We start from the raw sequence: 26743 nt of genomic DNA, 5'->3' as shown, positions 1-26743 counted from the left end.
CATCTGCTATCACTGCTACAAAACTTGCATTTGAGATTTCCTTCTTTATTTGGTTCTGGCAAACAGTAAGTATACAGTCTAATAAATCGTTTTGAATTTCTTTTGACGTTCCTTTAAAAACAGTGGCACTAGCGAGATGTTCTTTTAGAGATGCATCAAGCTCTGCTGAGAAGTTTATAAGACCTCTGAAAATGCCTGGATTTAATGAATCATCACGTTCGTCATGTCCTCGAAGTGCAAGCTCAAATGCGCCGCAAAATAAAATACAATTAATTATTTTTGAAAGAACATAGCAATTTTTCGTTACTTGCTCATTATGTTTTTTAATATTCAAACGATATGCACTGTCAAGTTGTTGCCGAATATCAACCCTTCCTAGCAAATTAAACTCTAATGTGGAGTTTAAATGTGATTGGGAGCAATTATGTTTATTTGTTTTTTGACTTAAATGTGATAAATCGGCGACACCATAACTCACCCAGCTTGAATCCCCACTTTGTTTTGCAAACAGGAGACAATAAAAACAAAAGAGCCTGTTAGATAATTCACAACCACAAATCCATGGATATTTATCATATACCTCGGGTTTGAATTCTCTTTTGTAATCTCTAGTTTTACATTTTGTCACCTGGGTAAGGTTAAGCATAGGTGTTGGCCTGAGCATTTTAATTTCCATTTTTCTTTCAATGGGCAACGTTGAAAAATGTAATTGCTTTAGCTCAGACACACAAATTTTACTAAGTGCCATCTTAACTGTTAGTTTACACACAAAGAACAGTCATTTGCTCTTATATAATATATAACTTGTAGGTAGGTAGCTCTGCAGCTGTTAGAAAATATACAACTTAATATTTTAATAGTTTGGCGGTTGTTATGTAATATATAACTTTTAGGTAGGTAGCTCTGCAGCTCTGCAGCTGTTAGAAAATATACAACTCAACTTGAAGTAATAGTTTAATAGTTTGGCGGTTGTTATCTAATATATAACTTGTAGGTACTGGTAGGTAGCTCTGCAGCTGTTAGAAAATATACAACTTAATTGTTTAATAGTTTGGTGGTTGTTATGTAATATATAACTTGTAGGTAGGTAGCTCTGCTGCTCTGCAGCTGTTAGAAAATATACAACTCAACTTGAAGTAATAGTTTTATAGTTTGGCGGTTGTTATCTAATATATAACTTGTAGGTAGGTAGCTCTGCAGCTCTGCAGCTGTTAGAAAATATACAACTCAACTTGAAGTAATAGTTTAATAGTTTGGCGGTTGTTATCTAATATATAACTTGTAGGTACTGGTAGGTAGCTCTGCAGCTGTTAGAAAATATACAACTTAATTGTTTAATAGTTTGGTGGTTGTTATGTAATATATAACTTGTAGGTAGGTAGCTCTGCAGCTGTTAGAAAATATACAATTTAATAGTTTAATAGTTTGGCGGTTGTTATGTAATATATAACTTGTAGGTAGGTAGCTCTGCAGCTGTTAGAAAATATACAACTTAATAGTTTAATAGTTTGGCGGTTGTTATGTAATATATAACTTGTAGGTAGGTAGCTCTGCAGCTGTTAGAAAATATACAACTTAATAGTTTAGAAAGAGAAATGGAGAGGGCGCCACATAGCGTGATATTGTTTCACAAAGGATAATACAACAAGCAGAATGGTAATGCGCTTACCGGAGACTGTGGTACTGTGCTGTGACCAGTACTGAATCGCCTGCTAGCACTTAAGTCAGTGGCTAGTACACTGTCAGATCTGATTCCCGGGGCTTTATCCTGGGGCCAAGGAATGGTGCTGTGGGCGTTTCTGTGTCCAGCAACTGAGGTGTGTTGCTCAATTGGATTTAAACCATAAAATAGAGTGAACAACTTCCCAAGTTAAAAGATTTCAAATCAGCTTTATTATAACGCGTTTCTCAACCACCAAGGGTCGTTTCTTCAGATATCAAAGCGAATAAAGTGTATTGCAAAACTTGACATTTTATACACATTGGATAGATAAAAAGGAAGTTGTCACATAAATTACAAACCAATGAAAAACATTTCAAGACTCACCTGAGAGGCCAAAGCAAAGGGCTTCACAGGTGTTACAATGAGTGTAAAAACAGCATTGAAAGGTCATAATTATTTAAAATTGAATCAGCTGTAAGCTTCAGCTAAAAAAAGGTCTTAGATCCATAAACATAATATGTTAGAAAGAGAAACAAAGACAAGATAAAAATAAAAGCAAAACCGCAATTCCAAATATCGAATTTAAAATTATATAAATTGTTTTTTATATAAACATATGATGCTCAAAAGATTGCACCTATAAAATGTATTGAAATGTGATGGAAATAAAATAATCTAAAATAAAAGAACCATGACATGATCAATTATGAATTGTAATGTGTCAGAGAATTTTTTTGTATATTTAAAGGGATATTTGCAATACGTTAGATATAGAAATATATCCAAATATTAATTGTAAGCTTGTATATAAATGAAATGATACCTAATGGACGATCATTGTATATGTACATAGAATGAATGATAATAATGGTTATATAAAAAAAGGAGCAAGTTTGATCCATTATAAGAAAGAGACGATAATGTGTATTTTATATTTGAAGGGACATTTGCAACAAGAGATGTATCTGTACTTAGTATATTTCAATTCTAAGTGATAAAGCTAAAAAATAAAAACTAGTGTGCGAATCTTATATAGAGTGTTGTCAGTTAGCAATTGTTGTAGTGGAATGTAAAAACATGGTAGTGCTAAAAACTGTCTATTGATGAATTGCACTAGCAATATCGAAAAAAAAGGGAAATAGTCCATGGACATCTTAAATATTGACAGTGTACTTATAGGCATCTATTTTCGAAGCTGTTTGTACATAGTGCCTAAAAAAACTGATCTCCATTATGTTTTTGGTCTCACCACTATGAAATGAGTTATAAAATTCAATAGAAAATATTAGACGATATGTGTTTGGCAAATGTGTAACATGTATGATTGATGGACTGACCTCAATATTGTTGATGGAAAGAGTGCATATGTGAAATGTAAGAACAAGATAATGTTACAAACTATCTGTTGGTGAATTTGGACTAGCAATATCGATAAAATTAAATAGCCCAAGGACATCTTTGTTGTATATTAACAGTATACTTGATAGGCATCTATTTTTAAAGCTATTTAAGCATAGTGCCTAAAAACTGATCTCCATTTATGTTTTTAATCTCGCCACTATGGGAAAAAATATGAGATTCATTAAGAAGTATTAAACGATATGTATTTAGCATATGTGTAGCGTGTATGAATGATGTACAGACCTCTATATTGTTGATGAAATGTGTTGGTGTATGTGTTGTAAAACATAGTGGGTACATGTATCGTGTGTATTATTAATTGTAACAAAAATTTTGTAGTGTGTTAGTGTGAGTGTAAAATTGATATATGGTATAAAGTCGTGTGAAAGTGATATTAAATTCAATATCAAATGGATGGACTGCAATTGTTGCGACAATGGGCACTCAGACGCAGAAACAATACATCCATAGTGTCACAAATGTGAATGTATAGATTTGATGTTAAATGTAAACAATGTATGAATATGAAGCAGAGAAAGAAAAGTAATGGAATATAGGCAATATTATAGTTGGGGGTGTATAGGGGTTGTGAAACCAGAGGGTAAATTAGTTCGCTGTGGTAGAGATGTCAATCAATTGAAGGCTGCCAGATCTAAATTGGCATTGAGCCCCAATGGATATAGTGTTCTTAAACGATATATCCAAAATGTTTCACGTTGTCTCAGTTTGAGTAATCTATTGTAATCATTATTTTTTGGAACAAAATCAATCGGAATATAATTATAGATATAAGGATTTCCATTATGTTTTGTCAAGCAATGATGAGGTATGCTGTGTTTGATGTTCTTTTTTTTACTGTTCTTACAGTTTCGATGGTGTTCGCCCCACCTCGTACGTAGTCTCCTTGATGTACGGCCTACGTACTGGAGGCCACATATGCACTCCATGAGGTATACTGTGTAGGAGGACTCACAGTTGAAAAAAATAGGAATCTGAAAATTTTCCCCTGTAACTGTGGATTTGAAATTCTTTATGCCAGATTTAATAATTTTGCATGTCCCACAGCCAGATTTGCCACATTTGTATAGCCCACATATTCCAAACAGACCTTTATTTGGTATTTGAATGTGATTTTTATTTGTTCTCTGGACATGTTTGACTTTTTTGCTTGGAGCTAGTTTGCTTCTTAATGTAGGAGCTCTTCTATAGACTATTTTTGGTTTTTCTTTTACTAGATGTTTAAGTATGGGATCTCTTTGAATAATGTGCCAATGTTTGTGTAATATGTGTTCTAATTGTTGAAAATCAGAATTAAATTGTGTTATAAAAAGCGTCTCTCTTGTCATGATGTCGTGTGATTGACTATTCGCTTTTGTGTTGTTGGTTAGAATATCATTTCTATTTAATGATGATGCCCTTTCTAGAGATCTATCTAATAGATAACGGGGATATTCTTTTTCTAAAAACCTGTTGTATAGGATTTTGCTTTGTTCCAAAAAGGTACTGTGGTCTGTGCAATTTTGTCTGATTCTTCGAAATTGGCTGTAAGGGATATTGTGTATCCACTTTTTGTGATGGTTGCTCTTATAATTGAGAAAACTGTTGCTGTCTACATCTTTGAAATAGGTTTTTGATTTAATTTGATTATTGTCAATACTTAGATTTAAGTCCAAATATTCAATATGTGTTGTTTGGATGTTAGCTGTAAATTCGATGCCCATATCATTTTGGTTGAGATATTCTGTAAATTTGATTGCTGTATTATTGTCCCCTCCCCAAAGAAAAATCAAATCATCTATATAGCGGCCATAGAAGACCAGGTCTGACCCCAAGTTTGCCGAATAGATGTACTTTTCTTCAAATAATCCCATGAATAGGTTGGCAAAACTTGGTCAGCTGTTAGAAAATATACAACTCAACTTGAAGTAATAGTTTAATAGTTTGGCGGTTGTTATGTAATATATAACTTGTAGGTAGGTAGCTCTGCAGCTGTTAGAAAATATACAATTTAATAGTTTAATAGTTTGGCGGTTGTTATGTAATATATAACTTGTAGGTAGGTAGCTCTGCAGCTGTTAGAAAATATACAACTTAATAGTTTAATAGTTTGGCGGTTGTTATGTAATATATAACTTGTAGGTAGGTAGCTCTGCAGCTGTTAGAAAATATACAACTTAATAGTTTAATAGTTTGGCGGTTGTTATGTAATATATAACTTGTAGGTAGGTAGCTCTGCTGCTCTGCAGCTGTTAGAAAATATACAACTCAACTTGAAGTAATAGTTTAATATTTTGGCGGTTGTTATGTAATATATAACTTGTAGGTAGGTAGCTCTGCAGCTGTTAGAAAATATACAATTTAATAGTTTAATAGTTTGGCGGTTGTTATGTAATATATAACTTGTAGGTAGGTAGCTCTGCAGCTGTTAGAAAATATACAACTTAATAGTTTAATAGTTTGGCGGTTGTTATTTAATATACAACTTGTAGGTAGGTAGCTCTGCTGCTCTGCAGCTGTTAGAAAATATACAACTCAACTTGAAGTAATAGTTTTGCGGTTCTTATATAATATATAACTTGTAGGTAAGTAAGCAACCGTGACAGCCGTCAACGGTCAACAACTAGTATCAGCAGGCAGCAGCACAGCAGTTAACTTTTTTTTTTTTTTTTTTTTTTTAAATTTACCTTTTTTTGCAAAACTTCTAATTGCAATCTGCTAATTAATTAATCTGCTAAAATACTTTTTATTAATGGTAAGCTACCGTGACAGCCGTCAACGGTCAACAACTAGTATCAGCAAGCTGCAAGCAGCAGCACAGCAGTTAACTGTTTTTTTTTTAACAAAAGTTTTACCTTTTTTTGCAAAACTTCTAATTGCAATCTGCTAATTAGTTAATCTGCTAAAATACTTAAATTTATTAATGGTAAGCTACCGTGACAGCCGTCAAAGGTCAACAACTAGTATCAGCAAGCAGCAGCACAGCAGTTAACTGTTTGTTTGTTTTTTAACAAAAGTTTTACCTTTTTTTGCAAAACTTCTAATTGCAATCTGCTAATTAATTAATCTGCTAAAATACTTAAATTTATTAATGATAAGCTACCGTGACAGCCGTCAACGGTCAACAACTAGTATCAGCAAGCAGCAGCACAGCAGTTAACTTTATTTTTTTTTAAAAAAAATTCACCTTTTTTTGCAAAACTTCTAATTGCAATCTGCTAATTAATTAATCTGCTAAAATACTTACATTTATTAATGGTAAGCTACCGTGACAGCCGTCAACGGTCAACAACTAGTATCAGCAAGCAGCAGCACAGCAGTTAACTTTATTTTTTTTTTTTTTTTTTAAATTCACCTTTTTTGCAAAACTTCTAATTGCAATAAATCTGCATTAATTTATCTGCTAAAAAATTATTTTATTATTCCCAAATTACTCACTAAAGAACTCTCTAATCTGTCTGTCTGTATCTGTTTTTAGTAAATATAAAAATGAACTTTGTTTTTCACTGACACTAGACTAGACACTGTCTAAGTAGTCTACTCTCTCTAGACTGACTACTGTTCTTGTAGTCTAAATAAACTTAAACTGTTTGTTGACTGACTCACTCACTCTCTCTCTCTTCAACTTCAAGAACCAACCGGTCTGCTCTGTAGTGTATTAACTAGTATTAGTAATAAAATTATAAATAACTAATAAGCTGCAGGCCTGCAGCAAAAAAAAATAGGCTTTCTCCCTAGTCCCTACCACCCTCCTGCCTACTAACTCGGAGTGACTGTGTGACTCTAATCTATTCTCACAGTTCACTCAGGACAGCCAGCAGCACTGCAGGCTGCAGCAGTTAAGTAACAGTACAAGTTACAACACAGACATCTGTCTGTCTGTAGATATAGAGATTGCTTGCAAGTTGCAGCCAAGAGGCAGGTTAGCAAATATAGAGATTGCTTGCAAGTTGCAGCCAAGAGGCAGGTTAGCAAATATAGCACGGTGCACCAAGTTCAAATTCGTGCCAACAAGTTAAACTAAAGATGAGAATGGATTTGCAAAGAAAGTTGAAGTCACAGTGTCTCAGCAACACCAACACAAGACTCCTCTCTCCTCAACGGCTATCTCATCAATGCGACTTTCGCGCCGTTGAGGGGGAGGAGCCTTGTGGGGGCCGTCACATGGACGCAACAGTGTATCACAGTGAGGCTGGATAAGGCAGTGGGAGGAGGCATAGGCAGAGCACAGGCTGACGTGCAAGACCGCACACTTCAGCCTGTGCGATTATGGGTCTATGGCAGTGACGGGCCTGGGAGGAGCTACGCCTGCACAGTGAAGCATAGATCACTGTGCAGGATAGGGTCTCCCTCTATTCGCACGTGCAACGAATACTTAGTGTGCGCACACAGCAGTCTGCTGGTTGGGTCGGGAGAGGAGGAGACAGAGTGAGAGTCTGGAAGCTAGTCACCGTGACATCAGCTGTTGTCAGGCAGAGCAGAGCCAAATACTGTCTGCTATGCTGTTGTGTCTGCCCGGTCCTAGCTCCCTCCCTCCTGCCTCTGCCTCCCTATGTACAGATACAGAACACTAGTAGACAGTGACACAGAGAGGAGTAATAAATACTAACTTGCTGGGGATAATAATAAAATATTAATTTTTCAGATAGGATCATAGGAGACTATCTGAAAAATTATATTTTATTAAACAAATATTATTATTTTTTTAGGTAATTTTTTTTTTTTTTTCTCAATTTTTTTTTTTTTTTTGCTCAATTTTTTTTTCACCCTCTTGCCCTGGCTGGGGGTTCACGTGCGAATGTGCACAAACGGAGGAGCCTCCACTGCAGACACCGTTGAAAGCATAGTTTGCACGTTCAAAGTTAAAGGAACAGTGATTACATTACCTGGATGGGGCAGAAAAATGAAGCTATCAATAGCTGCAACCAGATTACTGAGAAGGCAGGTTGAGAAAAACCCTTGAGTGACTGCAAAAGACCTGCAGCAAGACTTGGTGGCAACAGGCATTGAGGTTTCAGTTTGCACAGTAAGGCGCATACTAAATGCAGAAGGTTTCCATGCCAGAACTCCAAAATGTACACCACTACTGACCCAAAAGTACAAGAAAAGTCAGATCCATTTTGCTCAATTTCATATAAATAAGCTACATAAGTTTTGGGATTCTATTCTGTGGAGCAATGAAACAAAACTGGAAGTTTTTGGCCCGATAGATCAGTGGTATATCTGGAGGAAGAAGAATGAAGCATACGCTGAAAAGAACACCCTGCCTACAGTTAAGCATGGTGGTGGCTCGGTGATGCTCTGGGGCTGCTTTGCATCCTCTGGCAGTGGAAACCTGCGGCGTGTGGAAGGCAAGATGGATTCAATGAAGTATCAGGAAATCCTAGGAGAAAACATCATTCCATCTGTGAGGAGGCTGAAGCTTGGGGCATCATTGGACCTTCCAACAGGACAATGATCCCAAGCATACCTCTAATTCCACCAAGTTTTGGTTGCAGAAAAAGTCCTGGAAGATTCTACAGTGGCCATCACAGTCACCTGACTTGAACCCCATAGAAAATCTCTAGTGGGATTTGAAGAAGGTGGTTGCAGCACACAAACCCAAGAATATTACTGAACTGGAGGCCATTGCTCATAAAGAATGGGCTAAGATTCCTCAGGAACTGTCAGGGTGCCAGGAATCAGACTGAGACGAGAAGTGCAAAAATAATCATACCTTTATTAATAACAAAAAATAATAAAGAGTCCACAAGTCAAATAACAAGCCAGGAGTCAAAACCAGAGCTGGTAGTCAGACGAGCCGAGTCAGGAACCAAAGCGAATAGTCTGACGAGCCAGAATCAGGAACAAGGAAAACAGCAGAGTCAGGAACAAGACAGGGATCAGGAACCAGGAAGGACGTCAGGCAGCCAGGTAATACACAGGAACTCTCACAAACAGGCCTGAGGCAACACAAAGGCAAAGCATACTGAACAGAGGCCCTTTAAATAATAAGGAATGACATCACAATTCTGAGACTGCATCCTGTCTCACATGGATGATGCACACAAGTCTGGCCATAAAAGGAAGTGCAGGAAATGAGCATCATCCCCCAAAATGCACCATAGTCAGGAAGAGAGGTGAGTAAAATGGCTGCCAGCAGTACATGGCAAACACAACAGGGAAAAAACCCTGACAGTACCCTCCCCTCAACGAACCCTCCCCCGCGGGAAGACAAAAGGCTTATTGGGAAAACGGGCATGGAAGGCACGGAGGAGGGCGGAAGCATGAACATCAGAGGAGGGAACCCAAGAACGCTCCTCCGGACCGTAGCCACTCCAGTGAACCAAATACTGTACACGGCCCCTGGACATATGAGAGTCAATAATGCTGCTGACCTCATACTCCTCATGGTTGTCAACAAAGATAGGATGGGGACGAGGCAACACAGTGGTAAACCGATTACAAACCAATGGTTTCAATAGGGAGACATGAAAAACATTGGAGATGCGCATAGCAGGAGGAAGGTCAAGAGCGTAGGCCACAGGATTAACCCGTCAGAGTATTCGAAAAGGACCAGCATAACAGGGAGCCAATTTATTGGAAGGCACACGAAGGTTCAAGTTGTGGGAGGACAGCCAAAATCTCTCACCAACCTGGTAGGAAGGTGCGGGAAGACGCCTACAATCAGCCTGGAACTTTTGGTGCTGCATAGAACGATGAAGGCAATCCTGAATCTGCACCCACGTGGAATGGAGTTGCCGGAGATGCTCCTCCAAAGCCGGAATACCCTGAGACATGAATGAATCGGGCAACAAGGATGGTTGAAACCCATAATTCACCATGAACGGGGATAACTTGGATGAAGCATTAATAGCACTATTACGAGCCAACTCTGCCCAAGGTAACAGTTCAGACCAATTATTGTGGTGATCTAAGACATAGCAACAGAGGAACTGTTCCAGAGCTTGATTAGACCGTTCCGCAGCCTCATTGGATTGAGGGTGATATGCCGAGGAGAAGGAAAGCTGGATCCCCATTTGAGCACAAAAATAATGCCAAAATCTGGAGACAAACTGGCTACCCCGATCCGACACTATCTCCTTGGGTAACCCATGTAAACGGAAGACCTCCCGGGCAAAAATTGAAGCAAGCTCCTGAGCGGTAGGCAGCTTCATCAAGGGAATGCAATGTAACATTTTAGAAAAATGGTCAACCACCATAAGGATAACAGTATTGCCATTGGAAACAGGGAGCTCGACAATGAAGTCCATGGAAAGATGTGTCCAAGGACGCTCACCATTAGCAATAGGTTGAAGAAGACCCACAGGAAGACGTTGAGGAGTCTTATTCTGTGCACAAACTGAGCAGGAGGCAACATACGCAGCAACATCAGAACGAAGACCTTGCCACCAGAATTGTCGAGTGACAGACCAAATCATTTGGTTCTTGCCTGGGTGACCTGCGGCTTTAGGATAGTGGTAAGTGTGCAAAAGTTTAGTTTGAAGATTCTCAGGAACAAAACACTTACCACTAGGTTTCTCAGGAGGTGCATTGGTTTGTGCAGCCAGGATCTCCTACCCAAGGGAGAAGTCAAATTAGTACGTATGGTAGCCAAAATATGGTCAGGAGGTATAACAGGAGTAGGTACAGACTCCTCCTTGGACAGAGGTGAAAATTGTCAAGAGAGGGCATCAGCCCTAACATTCTTACTACTAGGCAGGTAGGGGACCACATAATTTAACCGAGACAAAAATAGCGCCCATCTGGCCTGTCGGGGTGACAAACGTTTTGCTTCAGATAGATAAGTTAAATTCTTGTGGTCAGTAAGAATGAGCACTGACACGCTAGTATGGCCAGTAATTCCCTGTCCGCTGGAGACAATTTCTTAGAGAAGAAACCACAAAGATGCAAGGAACCGTCAGGCGTAGGACGTTGAGACAAGAGGGCACCTACTCCAGTCTCAGACGCATCAACCTCAAGAACGAAAGGCGGGACAGGGTTAGGATGAGCCAGAACTGGTGCAGCAGCAAAGGCAGTCTTAAGACTATCAAAGGCCTTGATGGCAGTAGGTGACCAATGGAGTGGATCATTCTCTTTACGGGTCATGTCTGTGATAGGTTTGACCAAGGAAGAAAAGTTTTTAAAAGATACTCATAATGCCCGCTCCTGGTGTTAAATGCTGTTTTCCATTTGTGGCCCTCCTTAATCCTAATGAGATTGTACACTCCTCTCAAATCAAGTTTAGTAAATACCGTAGCTCCCTTGAGGCGGTCAAAGAGTTCCGTAATAAGTGGAATAGGGTAAGCATTCTTAATGGTAAGACGATTAAGACCCCTATAATCGATACATGGTCTTAACTCGCCACCCTTTTTCTTCACAAAGAAGAAGCCAGCCCCTGCAGGAGACCAGGATTTGCGGATGATCCCCCGCGACAGAGCATTGGCAACATACTCCTCCATAGCGCAATTCTCTGCATCAGACAGAGGGTACACCCGGCCCTGAGGAGGAATGGCTCCGGGTTGCAGGTCTATGGCACAATCGTAAGATCGGTGAGGAGGCAACATACTGGCACGCACCTTGTCAAACACGTCTAGGAACTCTTGGTACTCCTCTGGCAATTGAGATACCGAAGAAGTGCACAAGACTTTAACTGGTTTCTGAAGACAAGTGGAAATACATTGCAGGGAACACGACAAAATTTCGGACCTGCGCCAGTCGAGACCGGGATTGTGCTTTTGGAGCCAGGGATAACCCAGAACAACTGGAAAATGCGGAGAGTTTATCACCTGGAACTGGAGGGTTTCAAAATGGAGAGCCCCAACAGCCATGGACAACGGAGCAGTTTCGTGAGTTACAAGTGCGGGCTGAAGGGGCCTGCCATCAATAGCCTCAATAGCAAGCGGAACGGACCGAGGCAAAACAGGAATGGAGTGCTTTGATACAAGAGCACTGTCAATGAAATAGCCTGCAGCACCGGAGTCAACAAGAGCCTGAGTGACTATGGAGGAGTCCACCCAGGAAAGGACAAACGTGACCAAAGGTTTCTCCTTAAGCGGTTCCGGGGACGAGGATAAACCACCCAACGTCTGCCCCCAACAGGACCTTAGGTGTGAGCGTTTCCCGGCCGTGTAGGACAAGACTTCAAAAGGTGGCCCTGTAACCCACAATAGAGGCAGAGCCCCTCCCTCCTAATAAAGGCCCTCTCCACCACGGAGAGACTCGTGAATCCCAACTGCATCGGCTCAGCAGTACCTGGTGACGTGGGACCAGGAAGCATGGGAGGAGAGGGAGGCATGGGTGGGAACGAACACGTAAGAGACAACAGAATAGGAGGCTTCCGCAAGCGCTCCTTGAAAGAGGGACTCTCTCTGAGTCTGATGTCACTTAGGATCAAAAAAGACACCAATGCCTCGAGATCCTCTGGTAAATCTCTGGCAGCAACTTCGTCTTTAATCGCATCAGAGAGCCCATGAAAGAAGGCGGCAACAAGGGCTTCATTGTTCCAACCTACCTCTGCGGCAAGCATATGGAACTCAATAGCATAGTGAGCAACAGATCTGGTACCTTGCTCAATGGACATGAGTCGTTTAGCTGCAGAGGAGGAGCGAGCCAGAACATCAAATACCCTTCGAAAGGAGGCCACAATTTCAGGGTAATTTGAAATCACAGGTTTATTAGTCTCCCACAAGGGATTAGCCCAGGCAAGAGCTGTGTCAGAGAGTAACGAGATGAGAAATCCCACCTTAGCTCTGTCAGAGGGAAACTCCTGAGGTAACATCTCAAAGTAAATGCCCACCTGGTTCAAAAACCCTCTGCACTGAATAGGATCACCTCCATATAGCTGAGGTAGAGGTGCAGAAGCAGACATGCTCCTGGTAGGCATAGGTGCAGCAGCGGAAACAGGAGCAGCCATAACTTGCGGGACACTTTGATCCAAATGTGCAGTGCGAGTCAGCAGGGTTTGCAGGGCTAGTGCAAATTGATCCAAGCGGTGATCCTATTCATCCATCCTGGGAATGATGGCAGGTAAAGGTGGATTATTAGCACCATCAGGATTCATGGCCTTTGCGTAATGTCAGGGTGCCAGGAATCAGACGAGAAGGACTGAGACAAGAAGTGCAAAAATAATCACACCTTTATTAAAAGCAAAAAATAATAAAAAGTCCACAAGTCAAATTTAGGGTAATTAAGGTAGGAAAAATCCTATTGCCTGATGCAATCTGATTGGAACAGCCAATAGAATGCAAGCTCAATCCTATTGGCTAATTGGATCAGCCAATCGGATTGAACTTCAATCCTATTGGCTGATTGCATCAGCCAATAGGATTTTTCCTACCTTAATTCCGATTGGCTGATAGGATCAGCCAATCGGAATTGAAGGGACGCCATCTTGGATGACGTCACTTAAAGGACCAGTCATTCAGTAGTCGGCCGTCGGATGAAGAGGATGCTCCACGTCGGATGTCTTGAAGATGGACCCGCTCCGCTCCGGAAGGATGAAGATAGAAGGTGCCGCCTGGATGAAGCCTTCTGCCGGTCTGGATGTCCTCTTCTGGCCGGATAGGATGAAGACTTCAGACCCTCTGGAGGACCACTTGTGCCCGGCTGGGTGAAGACGTCTCAAGGTAGGGTGAGCTTCAAGGGGGTAGTGTTAGGTTTTTAAGGGGGGATTGGGTGGGTTTTAGAGTAGGGTTGGGTGTGTGGGTGGTGGGTTTTAATGTTGGGGGGTATTGTATTTTTTTTTACAGGTGAAAGAGCTGATTACTTTGGGGCAATGCCCCGCAAAAGGCCCTTTTAAGGGCTATTTGTAATTTAGTATAGGGTAGGGAATTTTATTATTTTGGGGGGAATTTTTATTTTATTAGGGGGATTAGATTAGGTGTAATTAGTTTAAAATTCTTGTAATTCTTTTTTTATTTTCTGTAATTTAGTGGGTTTTTTTTCGTAATTTAGATTATTTAATTTAATTGTAATTAATTGTAGGTAGTTTAGGTAATTAGTTTAATTATACTGTAGTGTTAGGTGTAATTGTAACTTAGGTTAGGGTTTATTTTACAGGTACTTTTGTACTTATTCTAGCTAGGTAGTTATTAAATAGTTAACAACTATTTAATAACTATTGTACCTAGTTAAAATAAATAAAAGTTGCCTGTAAAATAAAAATAAACCCTAAGGTGGCTACAATGTAATTATTATTTATATTGTAGCTATATTAGGGATTATTTTATAGGTAAGTATTTAGTTTTAAATAGGATTAATTTATTTAATTGTAGTAATTTAATTTTGTTTTATTTAAATTATATTTAAGTTAGGGGGGGTTAGGGTTAGATTTAGGGGTTAATAAATTTAATATAGTAGCGGCGACGTTGGGGGCGGCAGATTAGGGGTTAATAAATGTAGGTAGGTGTCGGCGATGTTAGGGACGGAAGATTAGGGGTTAATAAAATGTAACTAGTGTTTGTGATACGGGAGTGCAGCGGTTTAGGGGTTAATACATTTATTAAAGTGTCGGCGATGTCCGGTCGGCAGATTAGGGGTTAAATAATTTTATTATAGTGTTTGCGATGTTGGGGGGGCCTCGGTTTAGGGGTTAATAGGTAGTTTATGGGTGTTAGTGTACTTTGTAGCACTTTAGTTAAGAGCTTTATATTACGGCGTTAGCCCATAAAACTCTTAAACTACTGACTTTTAGATGCGGTAGGAGTCTAGACAGGATAGGGTCTACCGCTCACTTTTTCAGGCGATCGTAATACCGGCGTTAGGCAAATCCCATTATATATATATATATAAATATATATATAAATATATATACATATTAATATATATACAGTATATCTATACATTAATCGCGTTTGTAACGCATCCGTCACCGTTGTCAGCTGCGCACGCAGCCAAACTAAGCATTTAACCATATTAATAAAAAACAAACGCCCACACAAAGAGGCCTATCTATCAAGCCGTCAACTTTCTTGCATTCGACGGCACCAATACGCTCGCCTAACATCACCTAACATTGCGGCCACAAACCTGAATACGATCTCCATATTTTAAAAAAAGCCAGCAAAAAGCTGCGCACCAAGTACGGGGCAATGAGCAGCGGACTGTTGTTAACTAACAGTCATCGATCTCGCTGCTATTCGGCTTTTTACGAACTTTAATTATACCCTGTCACTAAACACCGCCACTATACTAAAATGTTTAACCCCTATCCCGCCACTCCCGGACCCCACCACAACCTAAATAAAGTTATTAACCCCTATGCTGCCACTCCCAGACCCCACCTCAACCTAAATAAAGTTATTAACCCCTATCCCGCCGCTCCCGGACCACGCCACAACTAAATAAATGTATTAACCCCTATCCCGCTGCTCCCGGACCCCACCGCCACTAATTAAATGTATTAACCCCTAAACCCCTGGCCTCCCACATCACTACCACTTACTAAACTTATTAACCCCTAAACCGCCAGCACCCCACATCGCTATAAACTAAATTACTAAACAACCCACTAACTTTACATTAAAATTACCTTATCCCTATCTTATAAAAAATTAAAACTTACCTGTAGAATTAAATTAAACTATATTAAACTATTAATTAACCTACCCTAACTATTACACTAAAATTACACTAAAATTACATTAAACTATATTAAACTATTAATTAACCTACCCTAACTTTTATACTAAAAATACATTAAACTACCAATTAAATAAACTATATTACATATTTAAAAACCTAACCCTATTCAAATTTTTTAAATCTACAATTAAACATTTCTAAATTGCAAAATAAATAAACACTAAGTTCCAAAAAATAAAAAACACTGTTACAAAAAATAAAAAACACTAAGTTACAAAAAATATAAAACCAAAGTATCAAAAATAAAAAAGAATTAAACCTAATTTTATAAGTGAGGCATTAATTTTTAAGAATTATACAAGAATTGAACAAGGATTGGGCAAGGGGCAAGACACAAGGCAAGTACTCTTGTATTACTATGTTTTATGTATATCATTGTATCCTTTTGCAAGTGCTGCTGTAACACTATGTCTTATGTGTTTACTTGGTTCCCACTTTCAGAATAATGCTCAATATCTTAATACTCCTTTTTGCTACCTCTTGTCTCTACAACAAACTACATTACTCAGTTACTCCTTCTCCCTCTCCACCTGCACTGTTCATTAGCCCATCTCTCTTATACTCACCTTACTTTTGTACTCATGAATTCTACTTATTCCTAAATACTCTCTCTCCCCCCTGCACTTCAGTTAAACAACAGTCTCATTACTGCAAATCTGCTTCTCATCTCATGTCACTCTCCCTCTTGCTCATACTAGCTGCTGGCGACATTTCCCCTAATCCTGGTCCCTCACAACCTCCAAACCTTTCACATCCTTGTGTGCCTTTCAATAGACTTCAGAAACTAAACTCTGGTAACCTTAATCACATTCCTCTTACATCTAAAAACCCCTCCACCTTCACTTGTGCACTCTGGAACTCTCGCTCTGTTTGCAACAAGCTAACTTCTATCCATGATCTCTTTATCTCCCACTCTCTTAACCTTCTGGCTCTTACAGAAACCTGGCTCTCTACTTCAGACACAGCATCCACTGCTGCACTGTCACATGGGGGTCTCCATTTCATCCACATTCCTAGGTCTGGCAATAGACAAGGAGGTGGTGTCGGTATTTTACTTTCCTCTCGTTGCACCTTCCAACAAATACAGCCCTTCTCTTCACTAACATTTTCTTCATTTGAAGCACACATGATTCGGCTATTCTCTCCCCTCTCTATACGTGTTGCAGTCATATACCGCCCCCCTGGCTCCCCAACTCAATTTTTAGATCACTTTGCTGCCTGGCTTCCTTATTTCCTTTCCTCAGACACCCCTCCCCTCATTCTTGGCGACTTCAACATCCCCCTTAACAATCCCACTGCCCCATCTGCTAAACAACTTCTGCAACTCACTTCCTCTTTCGGTCTGTCACAATGGACTGATTCTCCCACTCACAAAGACGGTCACTCCCTTGACCTGATCTTTAGCTATCGATGCACTCTCTCAAACTTCTCAAACTCCCCTTTTCCTCTTTCTGACCACCATCTCCTTACCTGCAACATATCATCCCTTCCTACAACTCTCCCACCTTCTACTCCTCACACCAAACTTCACAGAAGCATTAGGTCTTTAGATCAGCAACAACTTGCTAATTCCCTTCAACCGCTCCTCTCATCCTTCTCCTCCTTTTCCTGCCCTGAACAATCTATCCGCCACTATAATTCCACCCTTATATCCGTCCTTGACAATGTCGCCCCTCTTACCACTGCTAGGAAATCACACACTCATCCCCAGCCCTGGCATACTCCTCTGACACGGTACCTACGCAGATGTTCCCGTACTGCTGAACGGCATTGGAGAAAATCACGGAGTTCAGCTGATTTTCTTCATTACAAATTCATCTTGAACTCCTACTACTCTGCCCTTAATCTCCACAAGCAAGACTACTTCTCTACTCTTATCTCTAATCTTTCTTCAAACCCAAAACGTCTGTTCTCCACTTTCAATACTCTCCTCCGCCCTCCTCCACTTCCTCATACAACTTCTCTGTCAGCTCAAGACTTTGCCAGTCACTTCATTAACAAAATTGATTCCATCAGACATGAAATCAGTTCTCAACACAATTCCATTCTCTCCCCCCCTCAAATACTCTCACTCAACCACAACCCTCATAACCTGAAACTTAGTTCATTCTCCCCTGTTACTGAGGACGAAGTTTCAGCACTTATACTGCGCTCTCACCTCACTACCTGTCCCCTTGACCCTATCCCCTCACAGCTGCTCCCCTCTCTCTCTGCTACCCTTACCCCTATACTAACACACATTTTCAACCTCTCCCTCAGCACTGGTACATTTACCTCATCAAAGAAACATGCACTGGTCACACCTATCCTCAAAAAACCTTCCCTTGATCCTACCTCCCCATCCAACTACCGCCCAATTTCTCTCCTCCCTCTTGCTTCAAAGTTTCTCGAAAAACTAGTATATGCACGCCTATCCCATTTCCTTACGTTAAACTCCCTTCTTGACCCGCTGCAATCTGGATTTCGTCCCTATCACTCCACAGAGACAGCTATTGTTAAGGTCACCAACGACCTACTTACAGCTAAATCAAAAGGCCACTTCTCTCTGCTTATCCTCCTTGATCTGTCCGCAGCCTTTGACACTGTCGACCACCCTCTTTTGCTCCAAACCCTCCAATCCTTCGGCATCTGTGACACAGCCCTTTCGTGGCTCTCTTCCTACCTGTCAAACCGTACCTTCAGTGTAGCCTTCTCTGGGGCCTCCTCTGCCCCGTCACCACTTTCTGTCGGAGTACCACAAAGCTCTGTCCTCGGTCCCCTTCTCTTCTCAATCTATACGTCATCACTAGGTTCCCTAATTAAGTCCCACGGTTTCCAATATCATTTGTATGCCGATGACACCCAAATCTACTTCTCTGCACCAGAACTATCTCCTTCCTTGCTAACCCGTGTCACTAACTGTCTTTCTCACATCTCTTCCTGGATGTCCTCTCACTACCTCAAGCTAAATCTCTCCAAAACTGAGCTCCTCATTTTCCCCCCTTCTTCCAAAATCTCCACCCCTAATATCTCTATAACTGTCGACAACTCCATCATTACCCCTACCTCGCATGCCCGATGTCTCAGGGTCACATTTGACTCAGATCTTTCCTTCACTCCTCACATTCAGTCCTTGGCTACAGCCTGCCGCTTCCACCTTAAAAACATCTCTAAAATTAGACACTTCCTTACACAAGACACAACTAAGATTTTAATCCACTCTCTCATTCTTTCCCGCCTTGATTACTGCAACTCTGTCCTCTCTGGTCTCCCCACCTGCCTTCTAGCTCCTTTACAATCCATAATGAATGCCTCTGCCAGACTCATCTTCCTTACACGTCGCTCTTCATCTGCTGCGCCTCTCTACCAATCCCTTCACTGGCTTCCTCTTGCCTCTAGGAACAAAACTCTCACTCTTACATACAAAGCCCTCAACTGCACTGCTCCCCCCTACATCTCAGACCTTGTCTCCAGATACTCTCCCTCCCGTTCCCTTCGCTCTGCTCATGACCTCCTACTCTCCTCCTCTCTTGTCACCTCATCACACTCCCGTTTACAGGACTTCTCCAGACTGGCTCCCATCTTGTGGAACTCTCTTCCTCGTTCCACAAGACTCTCTTCTAGTTTTAAAAGCTTCAAGTGCTCCCTAAAGACTCTACTGTTCAGGGACGCATACAACCTACGCTAACCCTTCCTAATACTAGTTCCTCTCCTCCACTGCAATCCCCTGAACCCTCTTAGCATGTAAGCCTAAAAGTCCAGCTGTTTGTAGATCACCTTCTTAAGAGCTGACTACAACAGTGCAACTCTTGGCAGGGCCCTCTACCCTATAATTGTTTTGTTGTACTCCCCCTTTTGTTTATAGCGCTGTGGAATCTGTTGGCGCTCTATAAATAACCGATAATAATAATAATAACCTAATCTAATAGCCCTATCAAAATAAAAAAGCCCCCCCCAAAATAAAAAAAACCTTAAACCGCCAAACCCCCACAACACAAACTATCTATTACACTATTAACCCCTAAACCGCAAAATCATCCACAACGCTAACTACTTAATTATAATATTAACCCCTAAACTGCCAAACCCCACAACGCCAACTATCTAATTACATTATTAACCCCTAAACTGCCAACCCCCCACAAGGCAAAACAATTAATCTAATCACTAAGCCCCCTAACCTAAAACCCCATAAATTAACCCAAACTATATAAAATAAAAAAACAAGATTTAAGATTAAATAAAAAAACTAATATTACAAAAATTAAGAAAAAGTATGTGAACCCTTTGGAATGATATGGATTTTTGCACAAATTGGTCATAAAATGTGATCTGATCATCATCTAAGTCACAACAATAGACAATCACAGTCTGCTTAAACTAATAACACACAAAGAATGAAATGTTGCCATGTTTTTATTGAACACACCATGTAAACATTCACAGTGCAGGTGGAAAAAGTATGTGAACCCTTGGATTTAATAACTGGTTGAACCTCCTTTGGCAGCAATAACTTCAACCAAATGTTTCCTGTAGTTGCAGATCAGACGTGCACAACGGTCAGGAGTAATTCTTGACCATTCCTCTTTACAGAACTGTTTCAGTTCAGCAATATTCTTGGGATGTCTGGTGTGAATCGCTTTCTTGAGGTCATGCCACAGCATCTCAATCGGGTTGAGGTCAGGACTCTGACTGGGCCACTTCAGAAGGCGTATTTTCTTCTGTTTAAGCCATTCTGTTGTTGATGTACTTCTATGCTTTGGGTCATTGTCCTGTTGCAACACCCATCTTCTGTTGATCTTCAGCTGGTAGACAGATGGCCTTAAGTTCTCCTGCAAAATGTCTTGATAGACTTGGGAATTCATTTTTCCTTCGATGATAGCAATCCGTCCAGGCCCTGACGCAACAAAGCAGCCCCAAACCATGATCCCCCACCACCATACTTCACAGTTGGGATGAGGTTTTGATGTTGGTGTGCTGTGCCTCTTTTTCATCACACATAGTGTTGTGTGTTTCTTCCAAACAACTCAACTTTGGTTTCATCTGTCCACAGAATATTTTGCCAGTACTGCTGTGGAACATCCAGGTGCTCTTGTGCAAACTGTAAACGTGCAGCAATGTTTTGTTTGGACAGCAGTGGCTTCCTCTGTGGTATCCTCCCATGAAATCCATTCTTGTTTAGTGTTTTACGTATTGTAGGGATGTTAGCATTTGCCAGTGAGTTTTGTAAGTCTTTAGCTGACACTCTAGGATTCTTCTTCACCTCACTGAGCAGTCTGCGCTGTGCTCTTGCAGTCATCTTTACAGGACGGCCACTTCTAGGGAGAGTAGCAGCAGTGCTGAACTTTCTCTATTTATAGACAAGTTGTCTTACCGTGGACTGATGAACAGCAAGGCTTTTGGAGATACTTTTATAACCCTTTCCAGCTTTATGCAAGTCAACAATTCTTAATCGTAGGTCTTCTGAGAGCTCTTTTGTGCAAGGCATCATTCACATCAGGCAATGCTTCTTGTGAAAAGCAAACCCAGAACTGGTGTGTGTGTTTTGTTTTTATAGGGCAGGGCAGCTGTAACCAACACCTCCAATCTCATCTCATTGATTGGACTCCAGTTGGCTGACATCTCACTCCAATAAGCTCTTTGAGATGTCATTAGTCTAGGGGTTCACATACTTTTTCCACCTGCACTGTGAATGTTTACATGGTGTGTTCAATAAAAACATGGCAACATTTCATTCTTTGTGTGTTATTAGTTTAAGCAGACTGTGATTGTCTATTGGTGTGACTTAGATGATGATCAGATCACATTTTATGACCAATTTGTGCAGAAATCCATATAATTACAAAGGGTTCACATACTTTTTCTTGCAACTGTAAATCACGGTGTCTTATTATAATGTTGCACCTATCTACAGAACAATCGGCTAGATTATGAGTTTTGCGGTATGAGGGGTGCGGTATTAACTTGCACGTTATTATCACCGCTCACTTACCTACAGTGCTGGTATTACAGGCTTTCATAAAATCGGCGTTATCAGGAAAGAAGTGAGCATAGAGCAAAATTGAGCTCCATACCGCACTCCAATACCACTGCTGTTTAAGGCAGCGGTTAGCTGGTTTTACGTGCTCATGCATGATTTCCCCATAGACATCAATGGGCAGAGCCGGCTGAAAAAAAGCCTAAAACCTGCAAAAAAGCAGCGTAAAGCTCATTAACGCAGCCCCAGTGAGTCCTATGGGGAAACAAAATTTATGTTTACACCTAACACCCTAACATGAACCTCGAGTCTAAACACCCCTAATCTTACAATTATTAACTCCTAATCTAGCCCTATCAAAATAAAAAAGCCCCCCCCCAAAATAAAAAAAACCTTAAACCGCCAAACCCCCACAACACAAACTATCTATTACACTATTAACCCCTAAACCGCAAAATCATCCACAACGCTAACTACTTAATTATAATATTAACCCCTAAACTGCCAAACCCCACAACGCCAACTATCTAATTACATTATTAACCCCTAAACTGCCAACCCCCCACAAGGCAAAACAATTAATCTAATCACTAAGCCCCCTAACCTAAAACCCCATAAATTAACCCAAACTATATAAAATAAAAAAACAAGATTTAAGATTAAATAAAAAAACTAATATTACAAAAATTAAGAAAAAGTATGTGAACCCTTTGGAATGATATGGATTTTTGCACAAATTGGTCATAAAATGTGATCTGATCATCATCTAAGTCACAACAATAGACAATCACAGTCTGCTTAAACTAATAACACACAAAGAATGAAATGTTGCCATGTTTTTATTGAACACACCATGTAAACATTCACAGTGCAGGTGGAAAAAGTATGTGAACCCTTGGATTTAATAACTGGTTGAACCTCCTTTGGCAGCAATAACTTCAACCAAATGTTTCCTGTAGTTGCAGATCAGACGTGCACAACGGTCAGGAGTAATTCTTGACCATTCCTCTTTACAGAACTGTTTCAGTTCAGCAATATTCTTGGGATGTCTGGTGTGAATCGCTTTCTTGAGGTCATGCCACAGCATCTCAATCGGGTTGAGGTCAGGACTCTGACTGGGCCACTTCAGAAGGCGTATTTTCTTCTGTTTAAGCCATTCTGTTGTTGATGTACTTCTATGCTTTGGGTCATTGTCCTGTTGCAACACCCATCTTCTGTTGATCTTCAGCTGGTAGACAGATGGCCTTAAGTTCTCCTGCAAAATGTCTTGATAGACTTGGGAATTCATTTTTCCTTCGATGATAGCAATCCGTCCAGGCCCTGACGCAACAAAGCAGCCCCAAACCATGATCCCCCACCACCATACTTCACAGTTGGGATGAGGTTTTGATGTTGGTGTGCTGTGCCTCTTTTTCACCACACATAGTGTTGTGTGTTTCTTCCAAACAACTCAACTTTGGTTTCATCTGTCCACAGAATATTTTGCAAGTACTGCTGTGGAACATCCAGGTGCTCTTGTGCAAACTGTAAACGTGCAGCAATGTTTTGTTTGGACAGCAGTGGCTTCCTCTGTGGTATCCTCCCATGAAATCCATTCTTGTTTAGTGTTTTACGTATTGTAGGGATGTTAGCATTTGCCAGTGAGTTTTGTAAGTCTTTAGCTGACACTCTAGGATTCTTCTTCACCTCACTGAGCAGTCTGCGCTGTGCTCTTGCAGTCATCTTTACAGGACGGCCACTTCTAGGGAGAGTAGCAGCAGTGCTGAACTTTCTCTATTTATAGACAAGTTGTCTTACCGTGGACTGATGAACAGCAAGGCTTTTGGAGATACTTTTATAACCCTTTCCAGCTTTATGCAAGTCAACAATTCTTAATCGTAGGTCTTCTGAGAGCTCTTTTGTGCAAGGCATCATTCACATCAGGCAATGCTTCTTGTGAAAAGCAAACCCAGAACTGGTGTGTGTGTTTTTATAGGGCAGGGCAGCTGTAACCAACACCTCCAATCTCATCTCATTGATTGGACTCCAGTTGGCTGACATCTCACTCCAATAAGCTCTTTGAGATGTCATTAGTCTAGGGGTTCACATACTTTTTCCACCTGCACTGTGAATGTTTACATGGTGTGTTCAATAAAAACATGGCAACATTTCATTCTTTGTGTGTTATTAGTTTAAGCAGACTGTGATTGTCTATTGGTGTGACTTAGATGATGATCAGATCACATTTTATGACCAATTTGTGCAGAAATCCATATAATTACAAAGGGTTCACATACTTTTTCTTGCAACTGTAAATCACGGTGTCTTATTATAATGTTGCACCTATCTACAGAACAATCGGCTAGATTATGAGTTTTGCGGTATGAGGGGTGCGGTATTAACTTGCACGTTATTATCACCGCTCACTTACCTACAGTGCTGGTATTACAGGCTTTCATAAAATCGGCGTTATCAGGAAAGAAGTGAGCATAGAGCAAAATTGAGCTCCATACCGCACTCCAATACCACTGCTGTTTAAGGCAGCGGTTAGCTGGTTTTACGTGCTCATGCATGATTTCCCCATAGACATCAATGGGCAGAGCCGGCTGAAAAAAAGCCTAAAACCTGCAAAAAAGCAGCGTAAAGCTCATTAACGCAGCCCCATTGAGTCCTATGGGGAAACAAAATTTATGTTTACACCTAACACCCTAACATGAACCTCGAGTCTAAACACCCCTAATCTTACAATTATTAACTCCTAATCTGCCACCCCGACATCGCCAACACCTGCATTATAATCATTAACCCCTAATCTGCCACTCCGGACATCGCCGCCACTATAATAAACATATTAACCACTAAACTGCCGCACTCCTGCCTTGCAAACACTAGTTAAATATTATTAACCCTTAATCTGCTGTCCCTAACATCGCCGCAACCTACATTACAGTTATTAACCCCTAATTTGCCGCCCCCAACATCGCCGCCACTATACTAAAGTTATTAACCTCTAAACCTAAGTCTAACCCTAACCCTAACACCCCCTAACTTAAATATAATTAAAATAAATCTAAATAAAAATTGCTATCATTACCTAGATTATTCCTATTTAAAACTAAATACTTACCTGTAAAATAAACCCTAAGCTAGATACAATATAACTAATAGTTACATTGTAGCTAGCTTAGGGTTTATTTTTATTTTACAGGCAAGTTTGTATTTATTTTAACTAGGTAAAATAGTTACTAAATAGTTATTAACTGTTTACTAACTACCTAGCTAAAATAAATACAAATTTACCTGTAAAATCAGCCAATAGGATTGAGCTTGCATTCTATTTTTCAATCAGCCAATAGAATGTGAGCTCAATCCTATTGGCTGATTGGATCAGCCAAAGGATTGAAGCTCAATCCTATTGGCTGATTGCATCAGCCAATAGGATTTTTTCACCTTTAATTCCAATTGGCTGATAGAATTCTATCAGCCAATCGGAATTCAATGGACGCCATCTTGGATGACGTCACTTAAAGGAACATTCATTCGGGAAGAAGACTTCGTTGGAAGAGGATGCTCTGCGCCGGATGTCTTGAAGATGGACCTGCTCCGTGCCGGATGGATGAAGATAGAAGATGCCATCTTGATGAAGACTTCTGCCCGTCTGGAGGACCACTTCTGCCGGCTTGGATGAAGACTTCTCCTGGCTTTGTTGAGGACTTCTTGCCGCTTTGCTGTGGACTTCTCCCGGCTTCGTTGAGGATGGATGTCCGGGCTTCAAAACTGTAAGTGTATCTTCAGAGGTTAGTGTTTTTTAAAGGGTTTATTGGGTGGGTTTTAGTTTTAGATTAGGGTTTGGGCAATAGAAAAAGAGCTAACTGCCCTTTTAAGGGCAATGCCCATCCAAATGCCCTTTTCAGGGAAATGGGGAGCTTAGGTTTTTTTAGTTAGGATTTTATTTGGGGGGTTGGTTGTGTGGGTGGTGGGTTTTACTGTTGGGGGGTGTTTGTATTCTTTTTACAGGTAAAAGAGCTGATTTCTTTGGGGCAATGTCCCGCAAAAGGCCCTTTTAAGTGCTATTGGTAGTTTATTGTAGGCTAGGATTTTTTTTATTTTGAGGGGGCTTTTTTATTTTGATAGGGCTATTAGATTAGGTGTAATTAGTTTAAATATATGATAATTTTTTTATTTTTTTTTGTGTAATTTAGTGTTTGTTTTAGGTAATTGTATTTAATTTAGGTTATTTATTTAATTGTAGTGTAAGGTTAGGTGTTAGTGTTACTCAGGTTAGGTTTTATTTTACAGGTATATTTGTATTTATTTTAGCTAGGTAGTTAGTAAATAGTTATTAACTATTTAGTAACTATTCTACCTAGTTAAAATAAATACAAACTTGCCTGTAAAATAAAAAATAAACCCTAAGCTAGCTACAATGTAACATTATATTGTCTCTAGCTTAGGGTTTATTTTACAGGTAAGTATTTAGATTTAAATAGGAATAATTTAGGTAATGATAGGAATTAATAGGGGTTAATAAATGTAGGTAGGTGGCAGCGAGTTAGGCGCGGCAGATTAGGGGTTAATAATATTAAACTAGTGTTTGTGAGGCGGGAGTGTGGCGGTTTAGGGGTTAATTATTTTTTTAGTGTTTGCGATGCGGGGGGGCCTTGGTTTAGGGGTTAATAGGTAGTTTATGGGTGTTAGTGTACTTTTTAGCACTTTAGTTATGAGTTTTATGCTACAGCTTTGTAGCGTAAAACTCATAACTACTGACTTTAGAATGCGTTACGAATCTTGCAGGATAGGCTGTACCGCTCACTTTTTGGCCTCCCAGAAAAAGCTTGTAATATCGGCGCTATGGAAGTCCCATTGAAAAAAGATTTTACGCAAATTGCGTAAGTTAATTTGCGGTATGGCCAAAAAAGTGTGCGGTGCCCCTAAACCTGCAAGGCTCGTAATACCAGCGGGAGTGAAAAAGCAGCGTTATGAGCCTTAACACTGCTTTTTTACTCATACCGCAAAACTCGTAATCTAGCCGAATGTTCCTTATAAGATCTATACACGCAGGCAGTTAACAGTTTACATGTGCATGGTACTCAATTTGGGGTGTCTTGCTTGTTATACATCAT

The sequence above is a fragment of the Bombina bombina genome, chromosome 2, assembly GCF_027579735.1.
Source record: "Bombina bombina isolate aBomBom1 chromosome 2, aBomBom1.pri, whole genome shotgun sequence".
Classification (NCBI taxonomy): Eukaryota; Metazoa; Chordata; class Amphibia; order Anura; family Bombinatoridae; genus Bombina; species Bombina bombina.
This window is presented reverse-complemented; position numbering follows the sequence as displayed.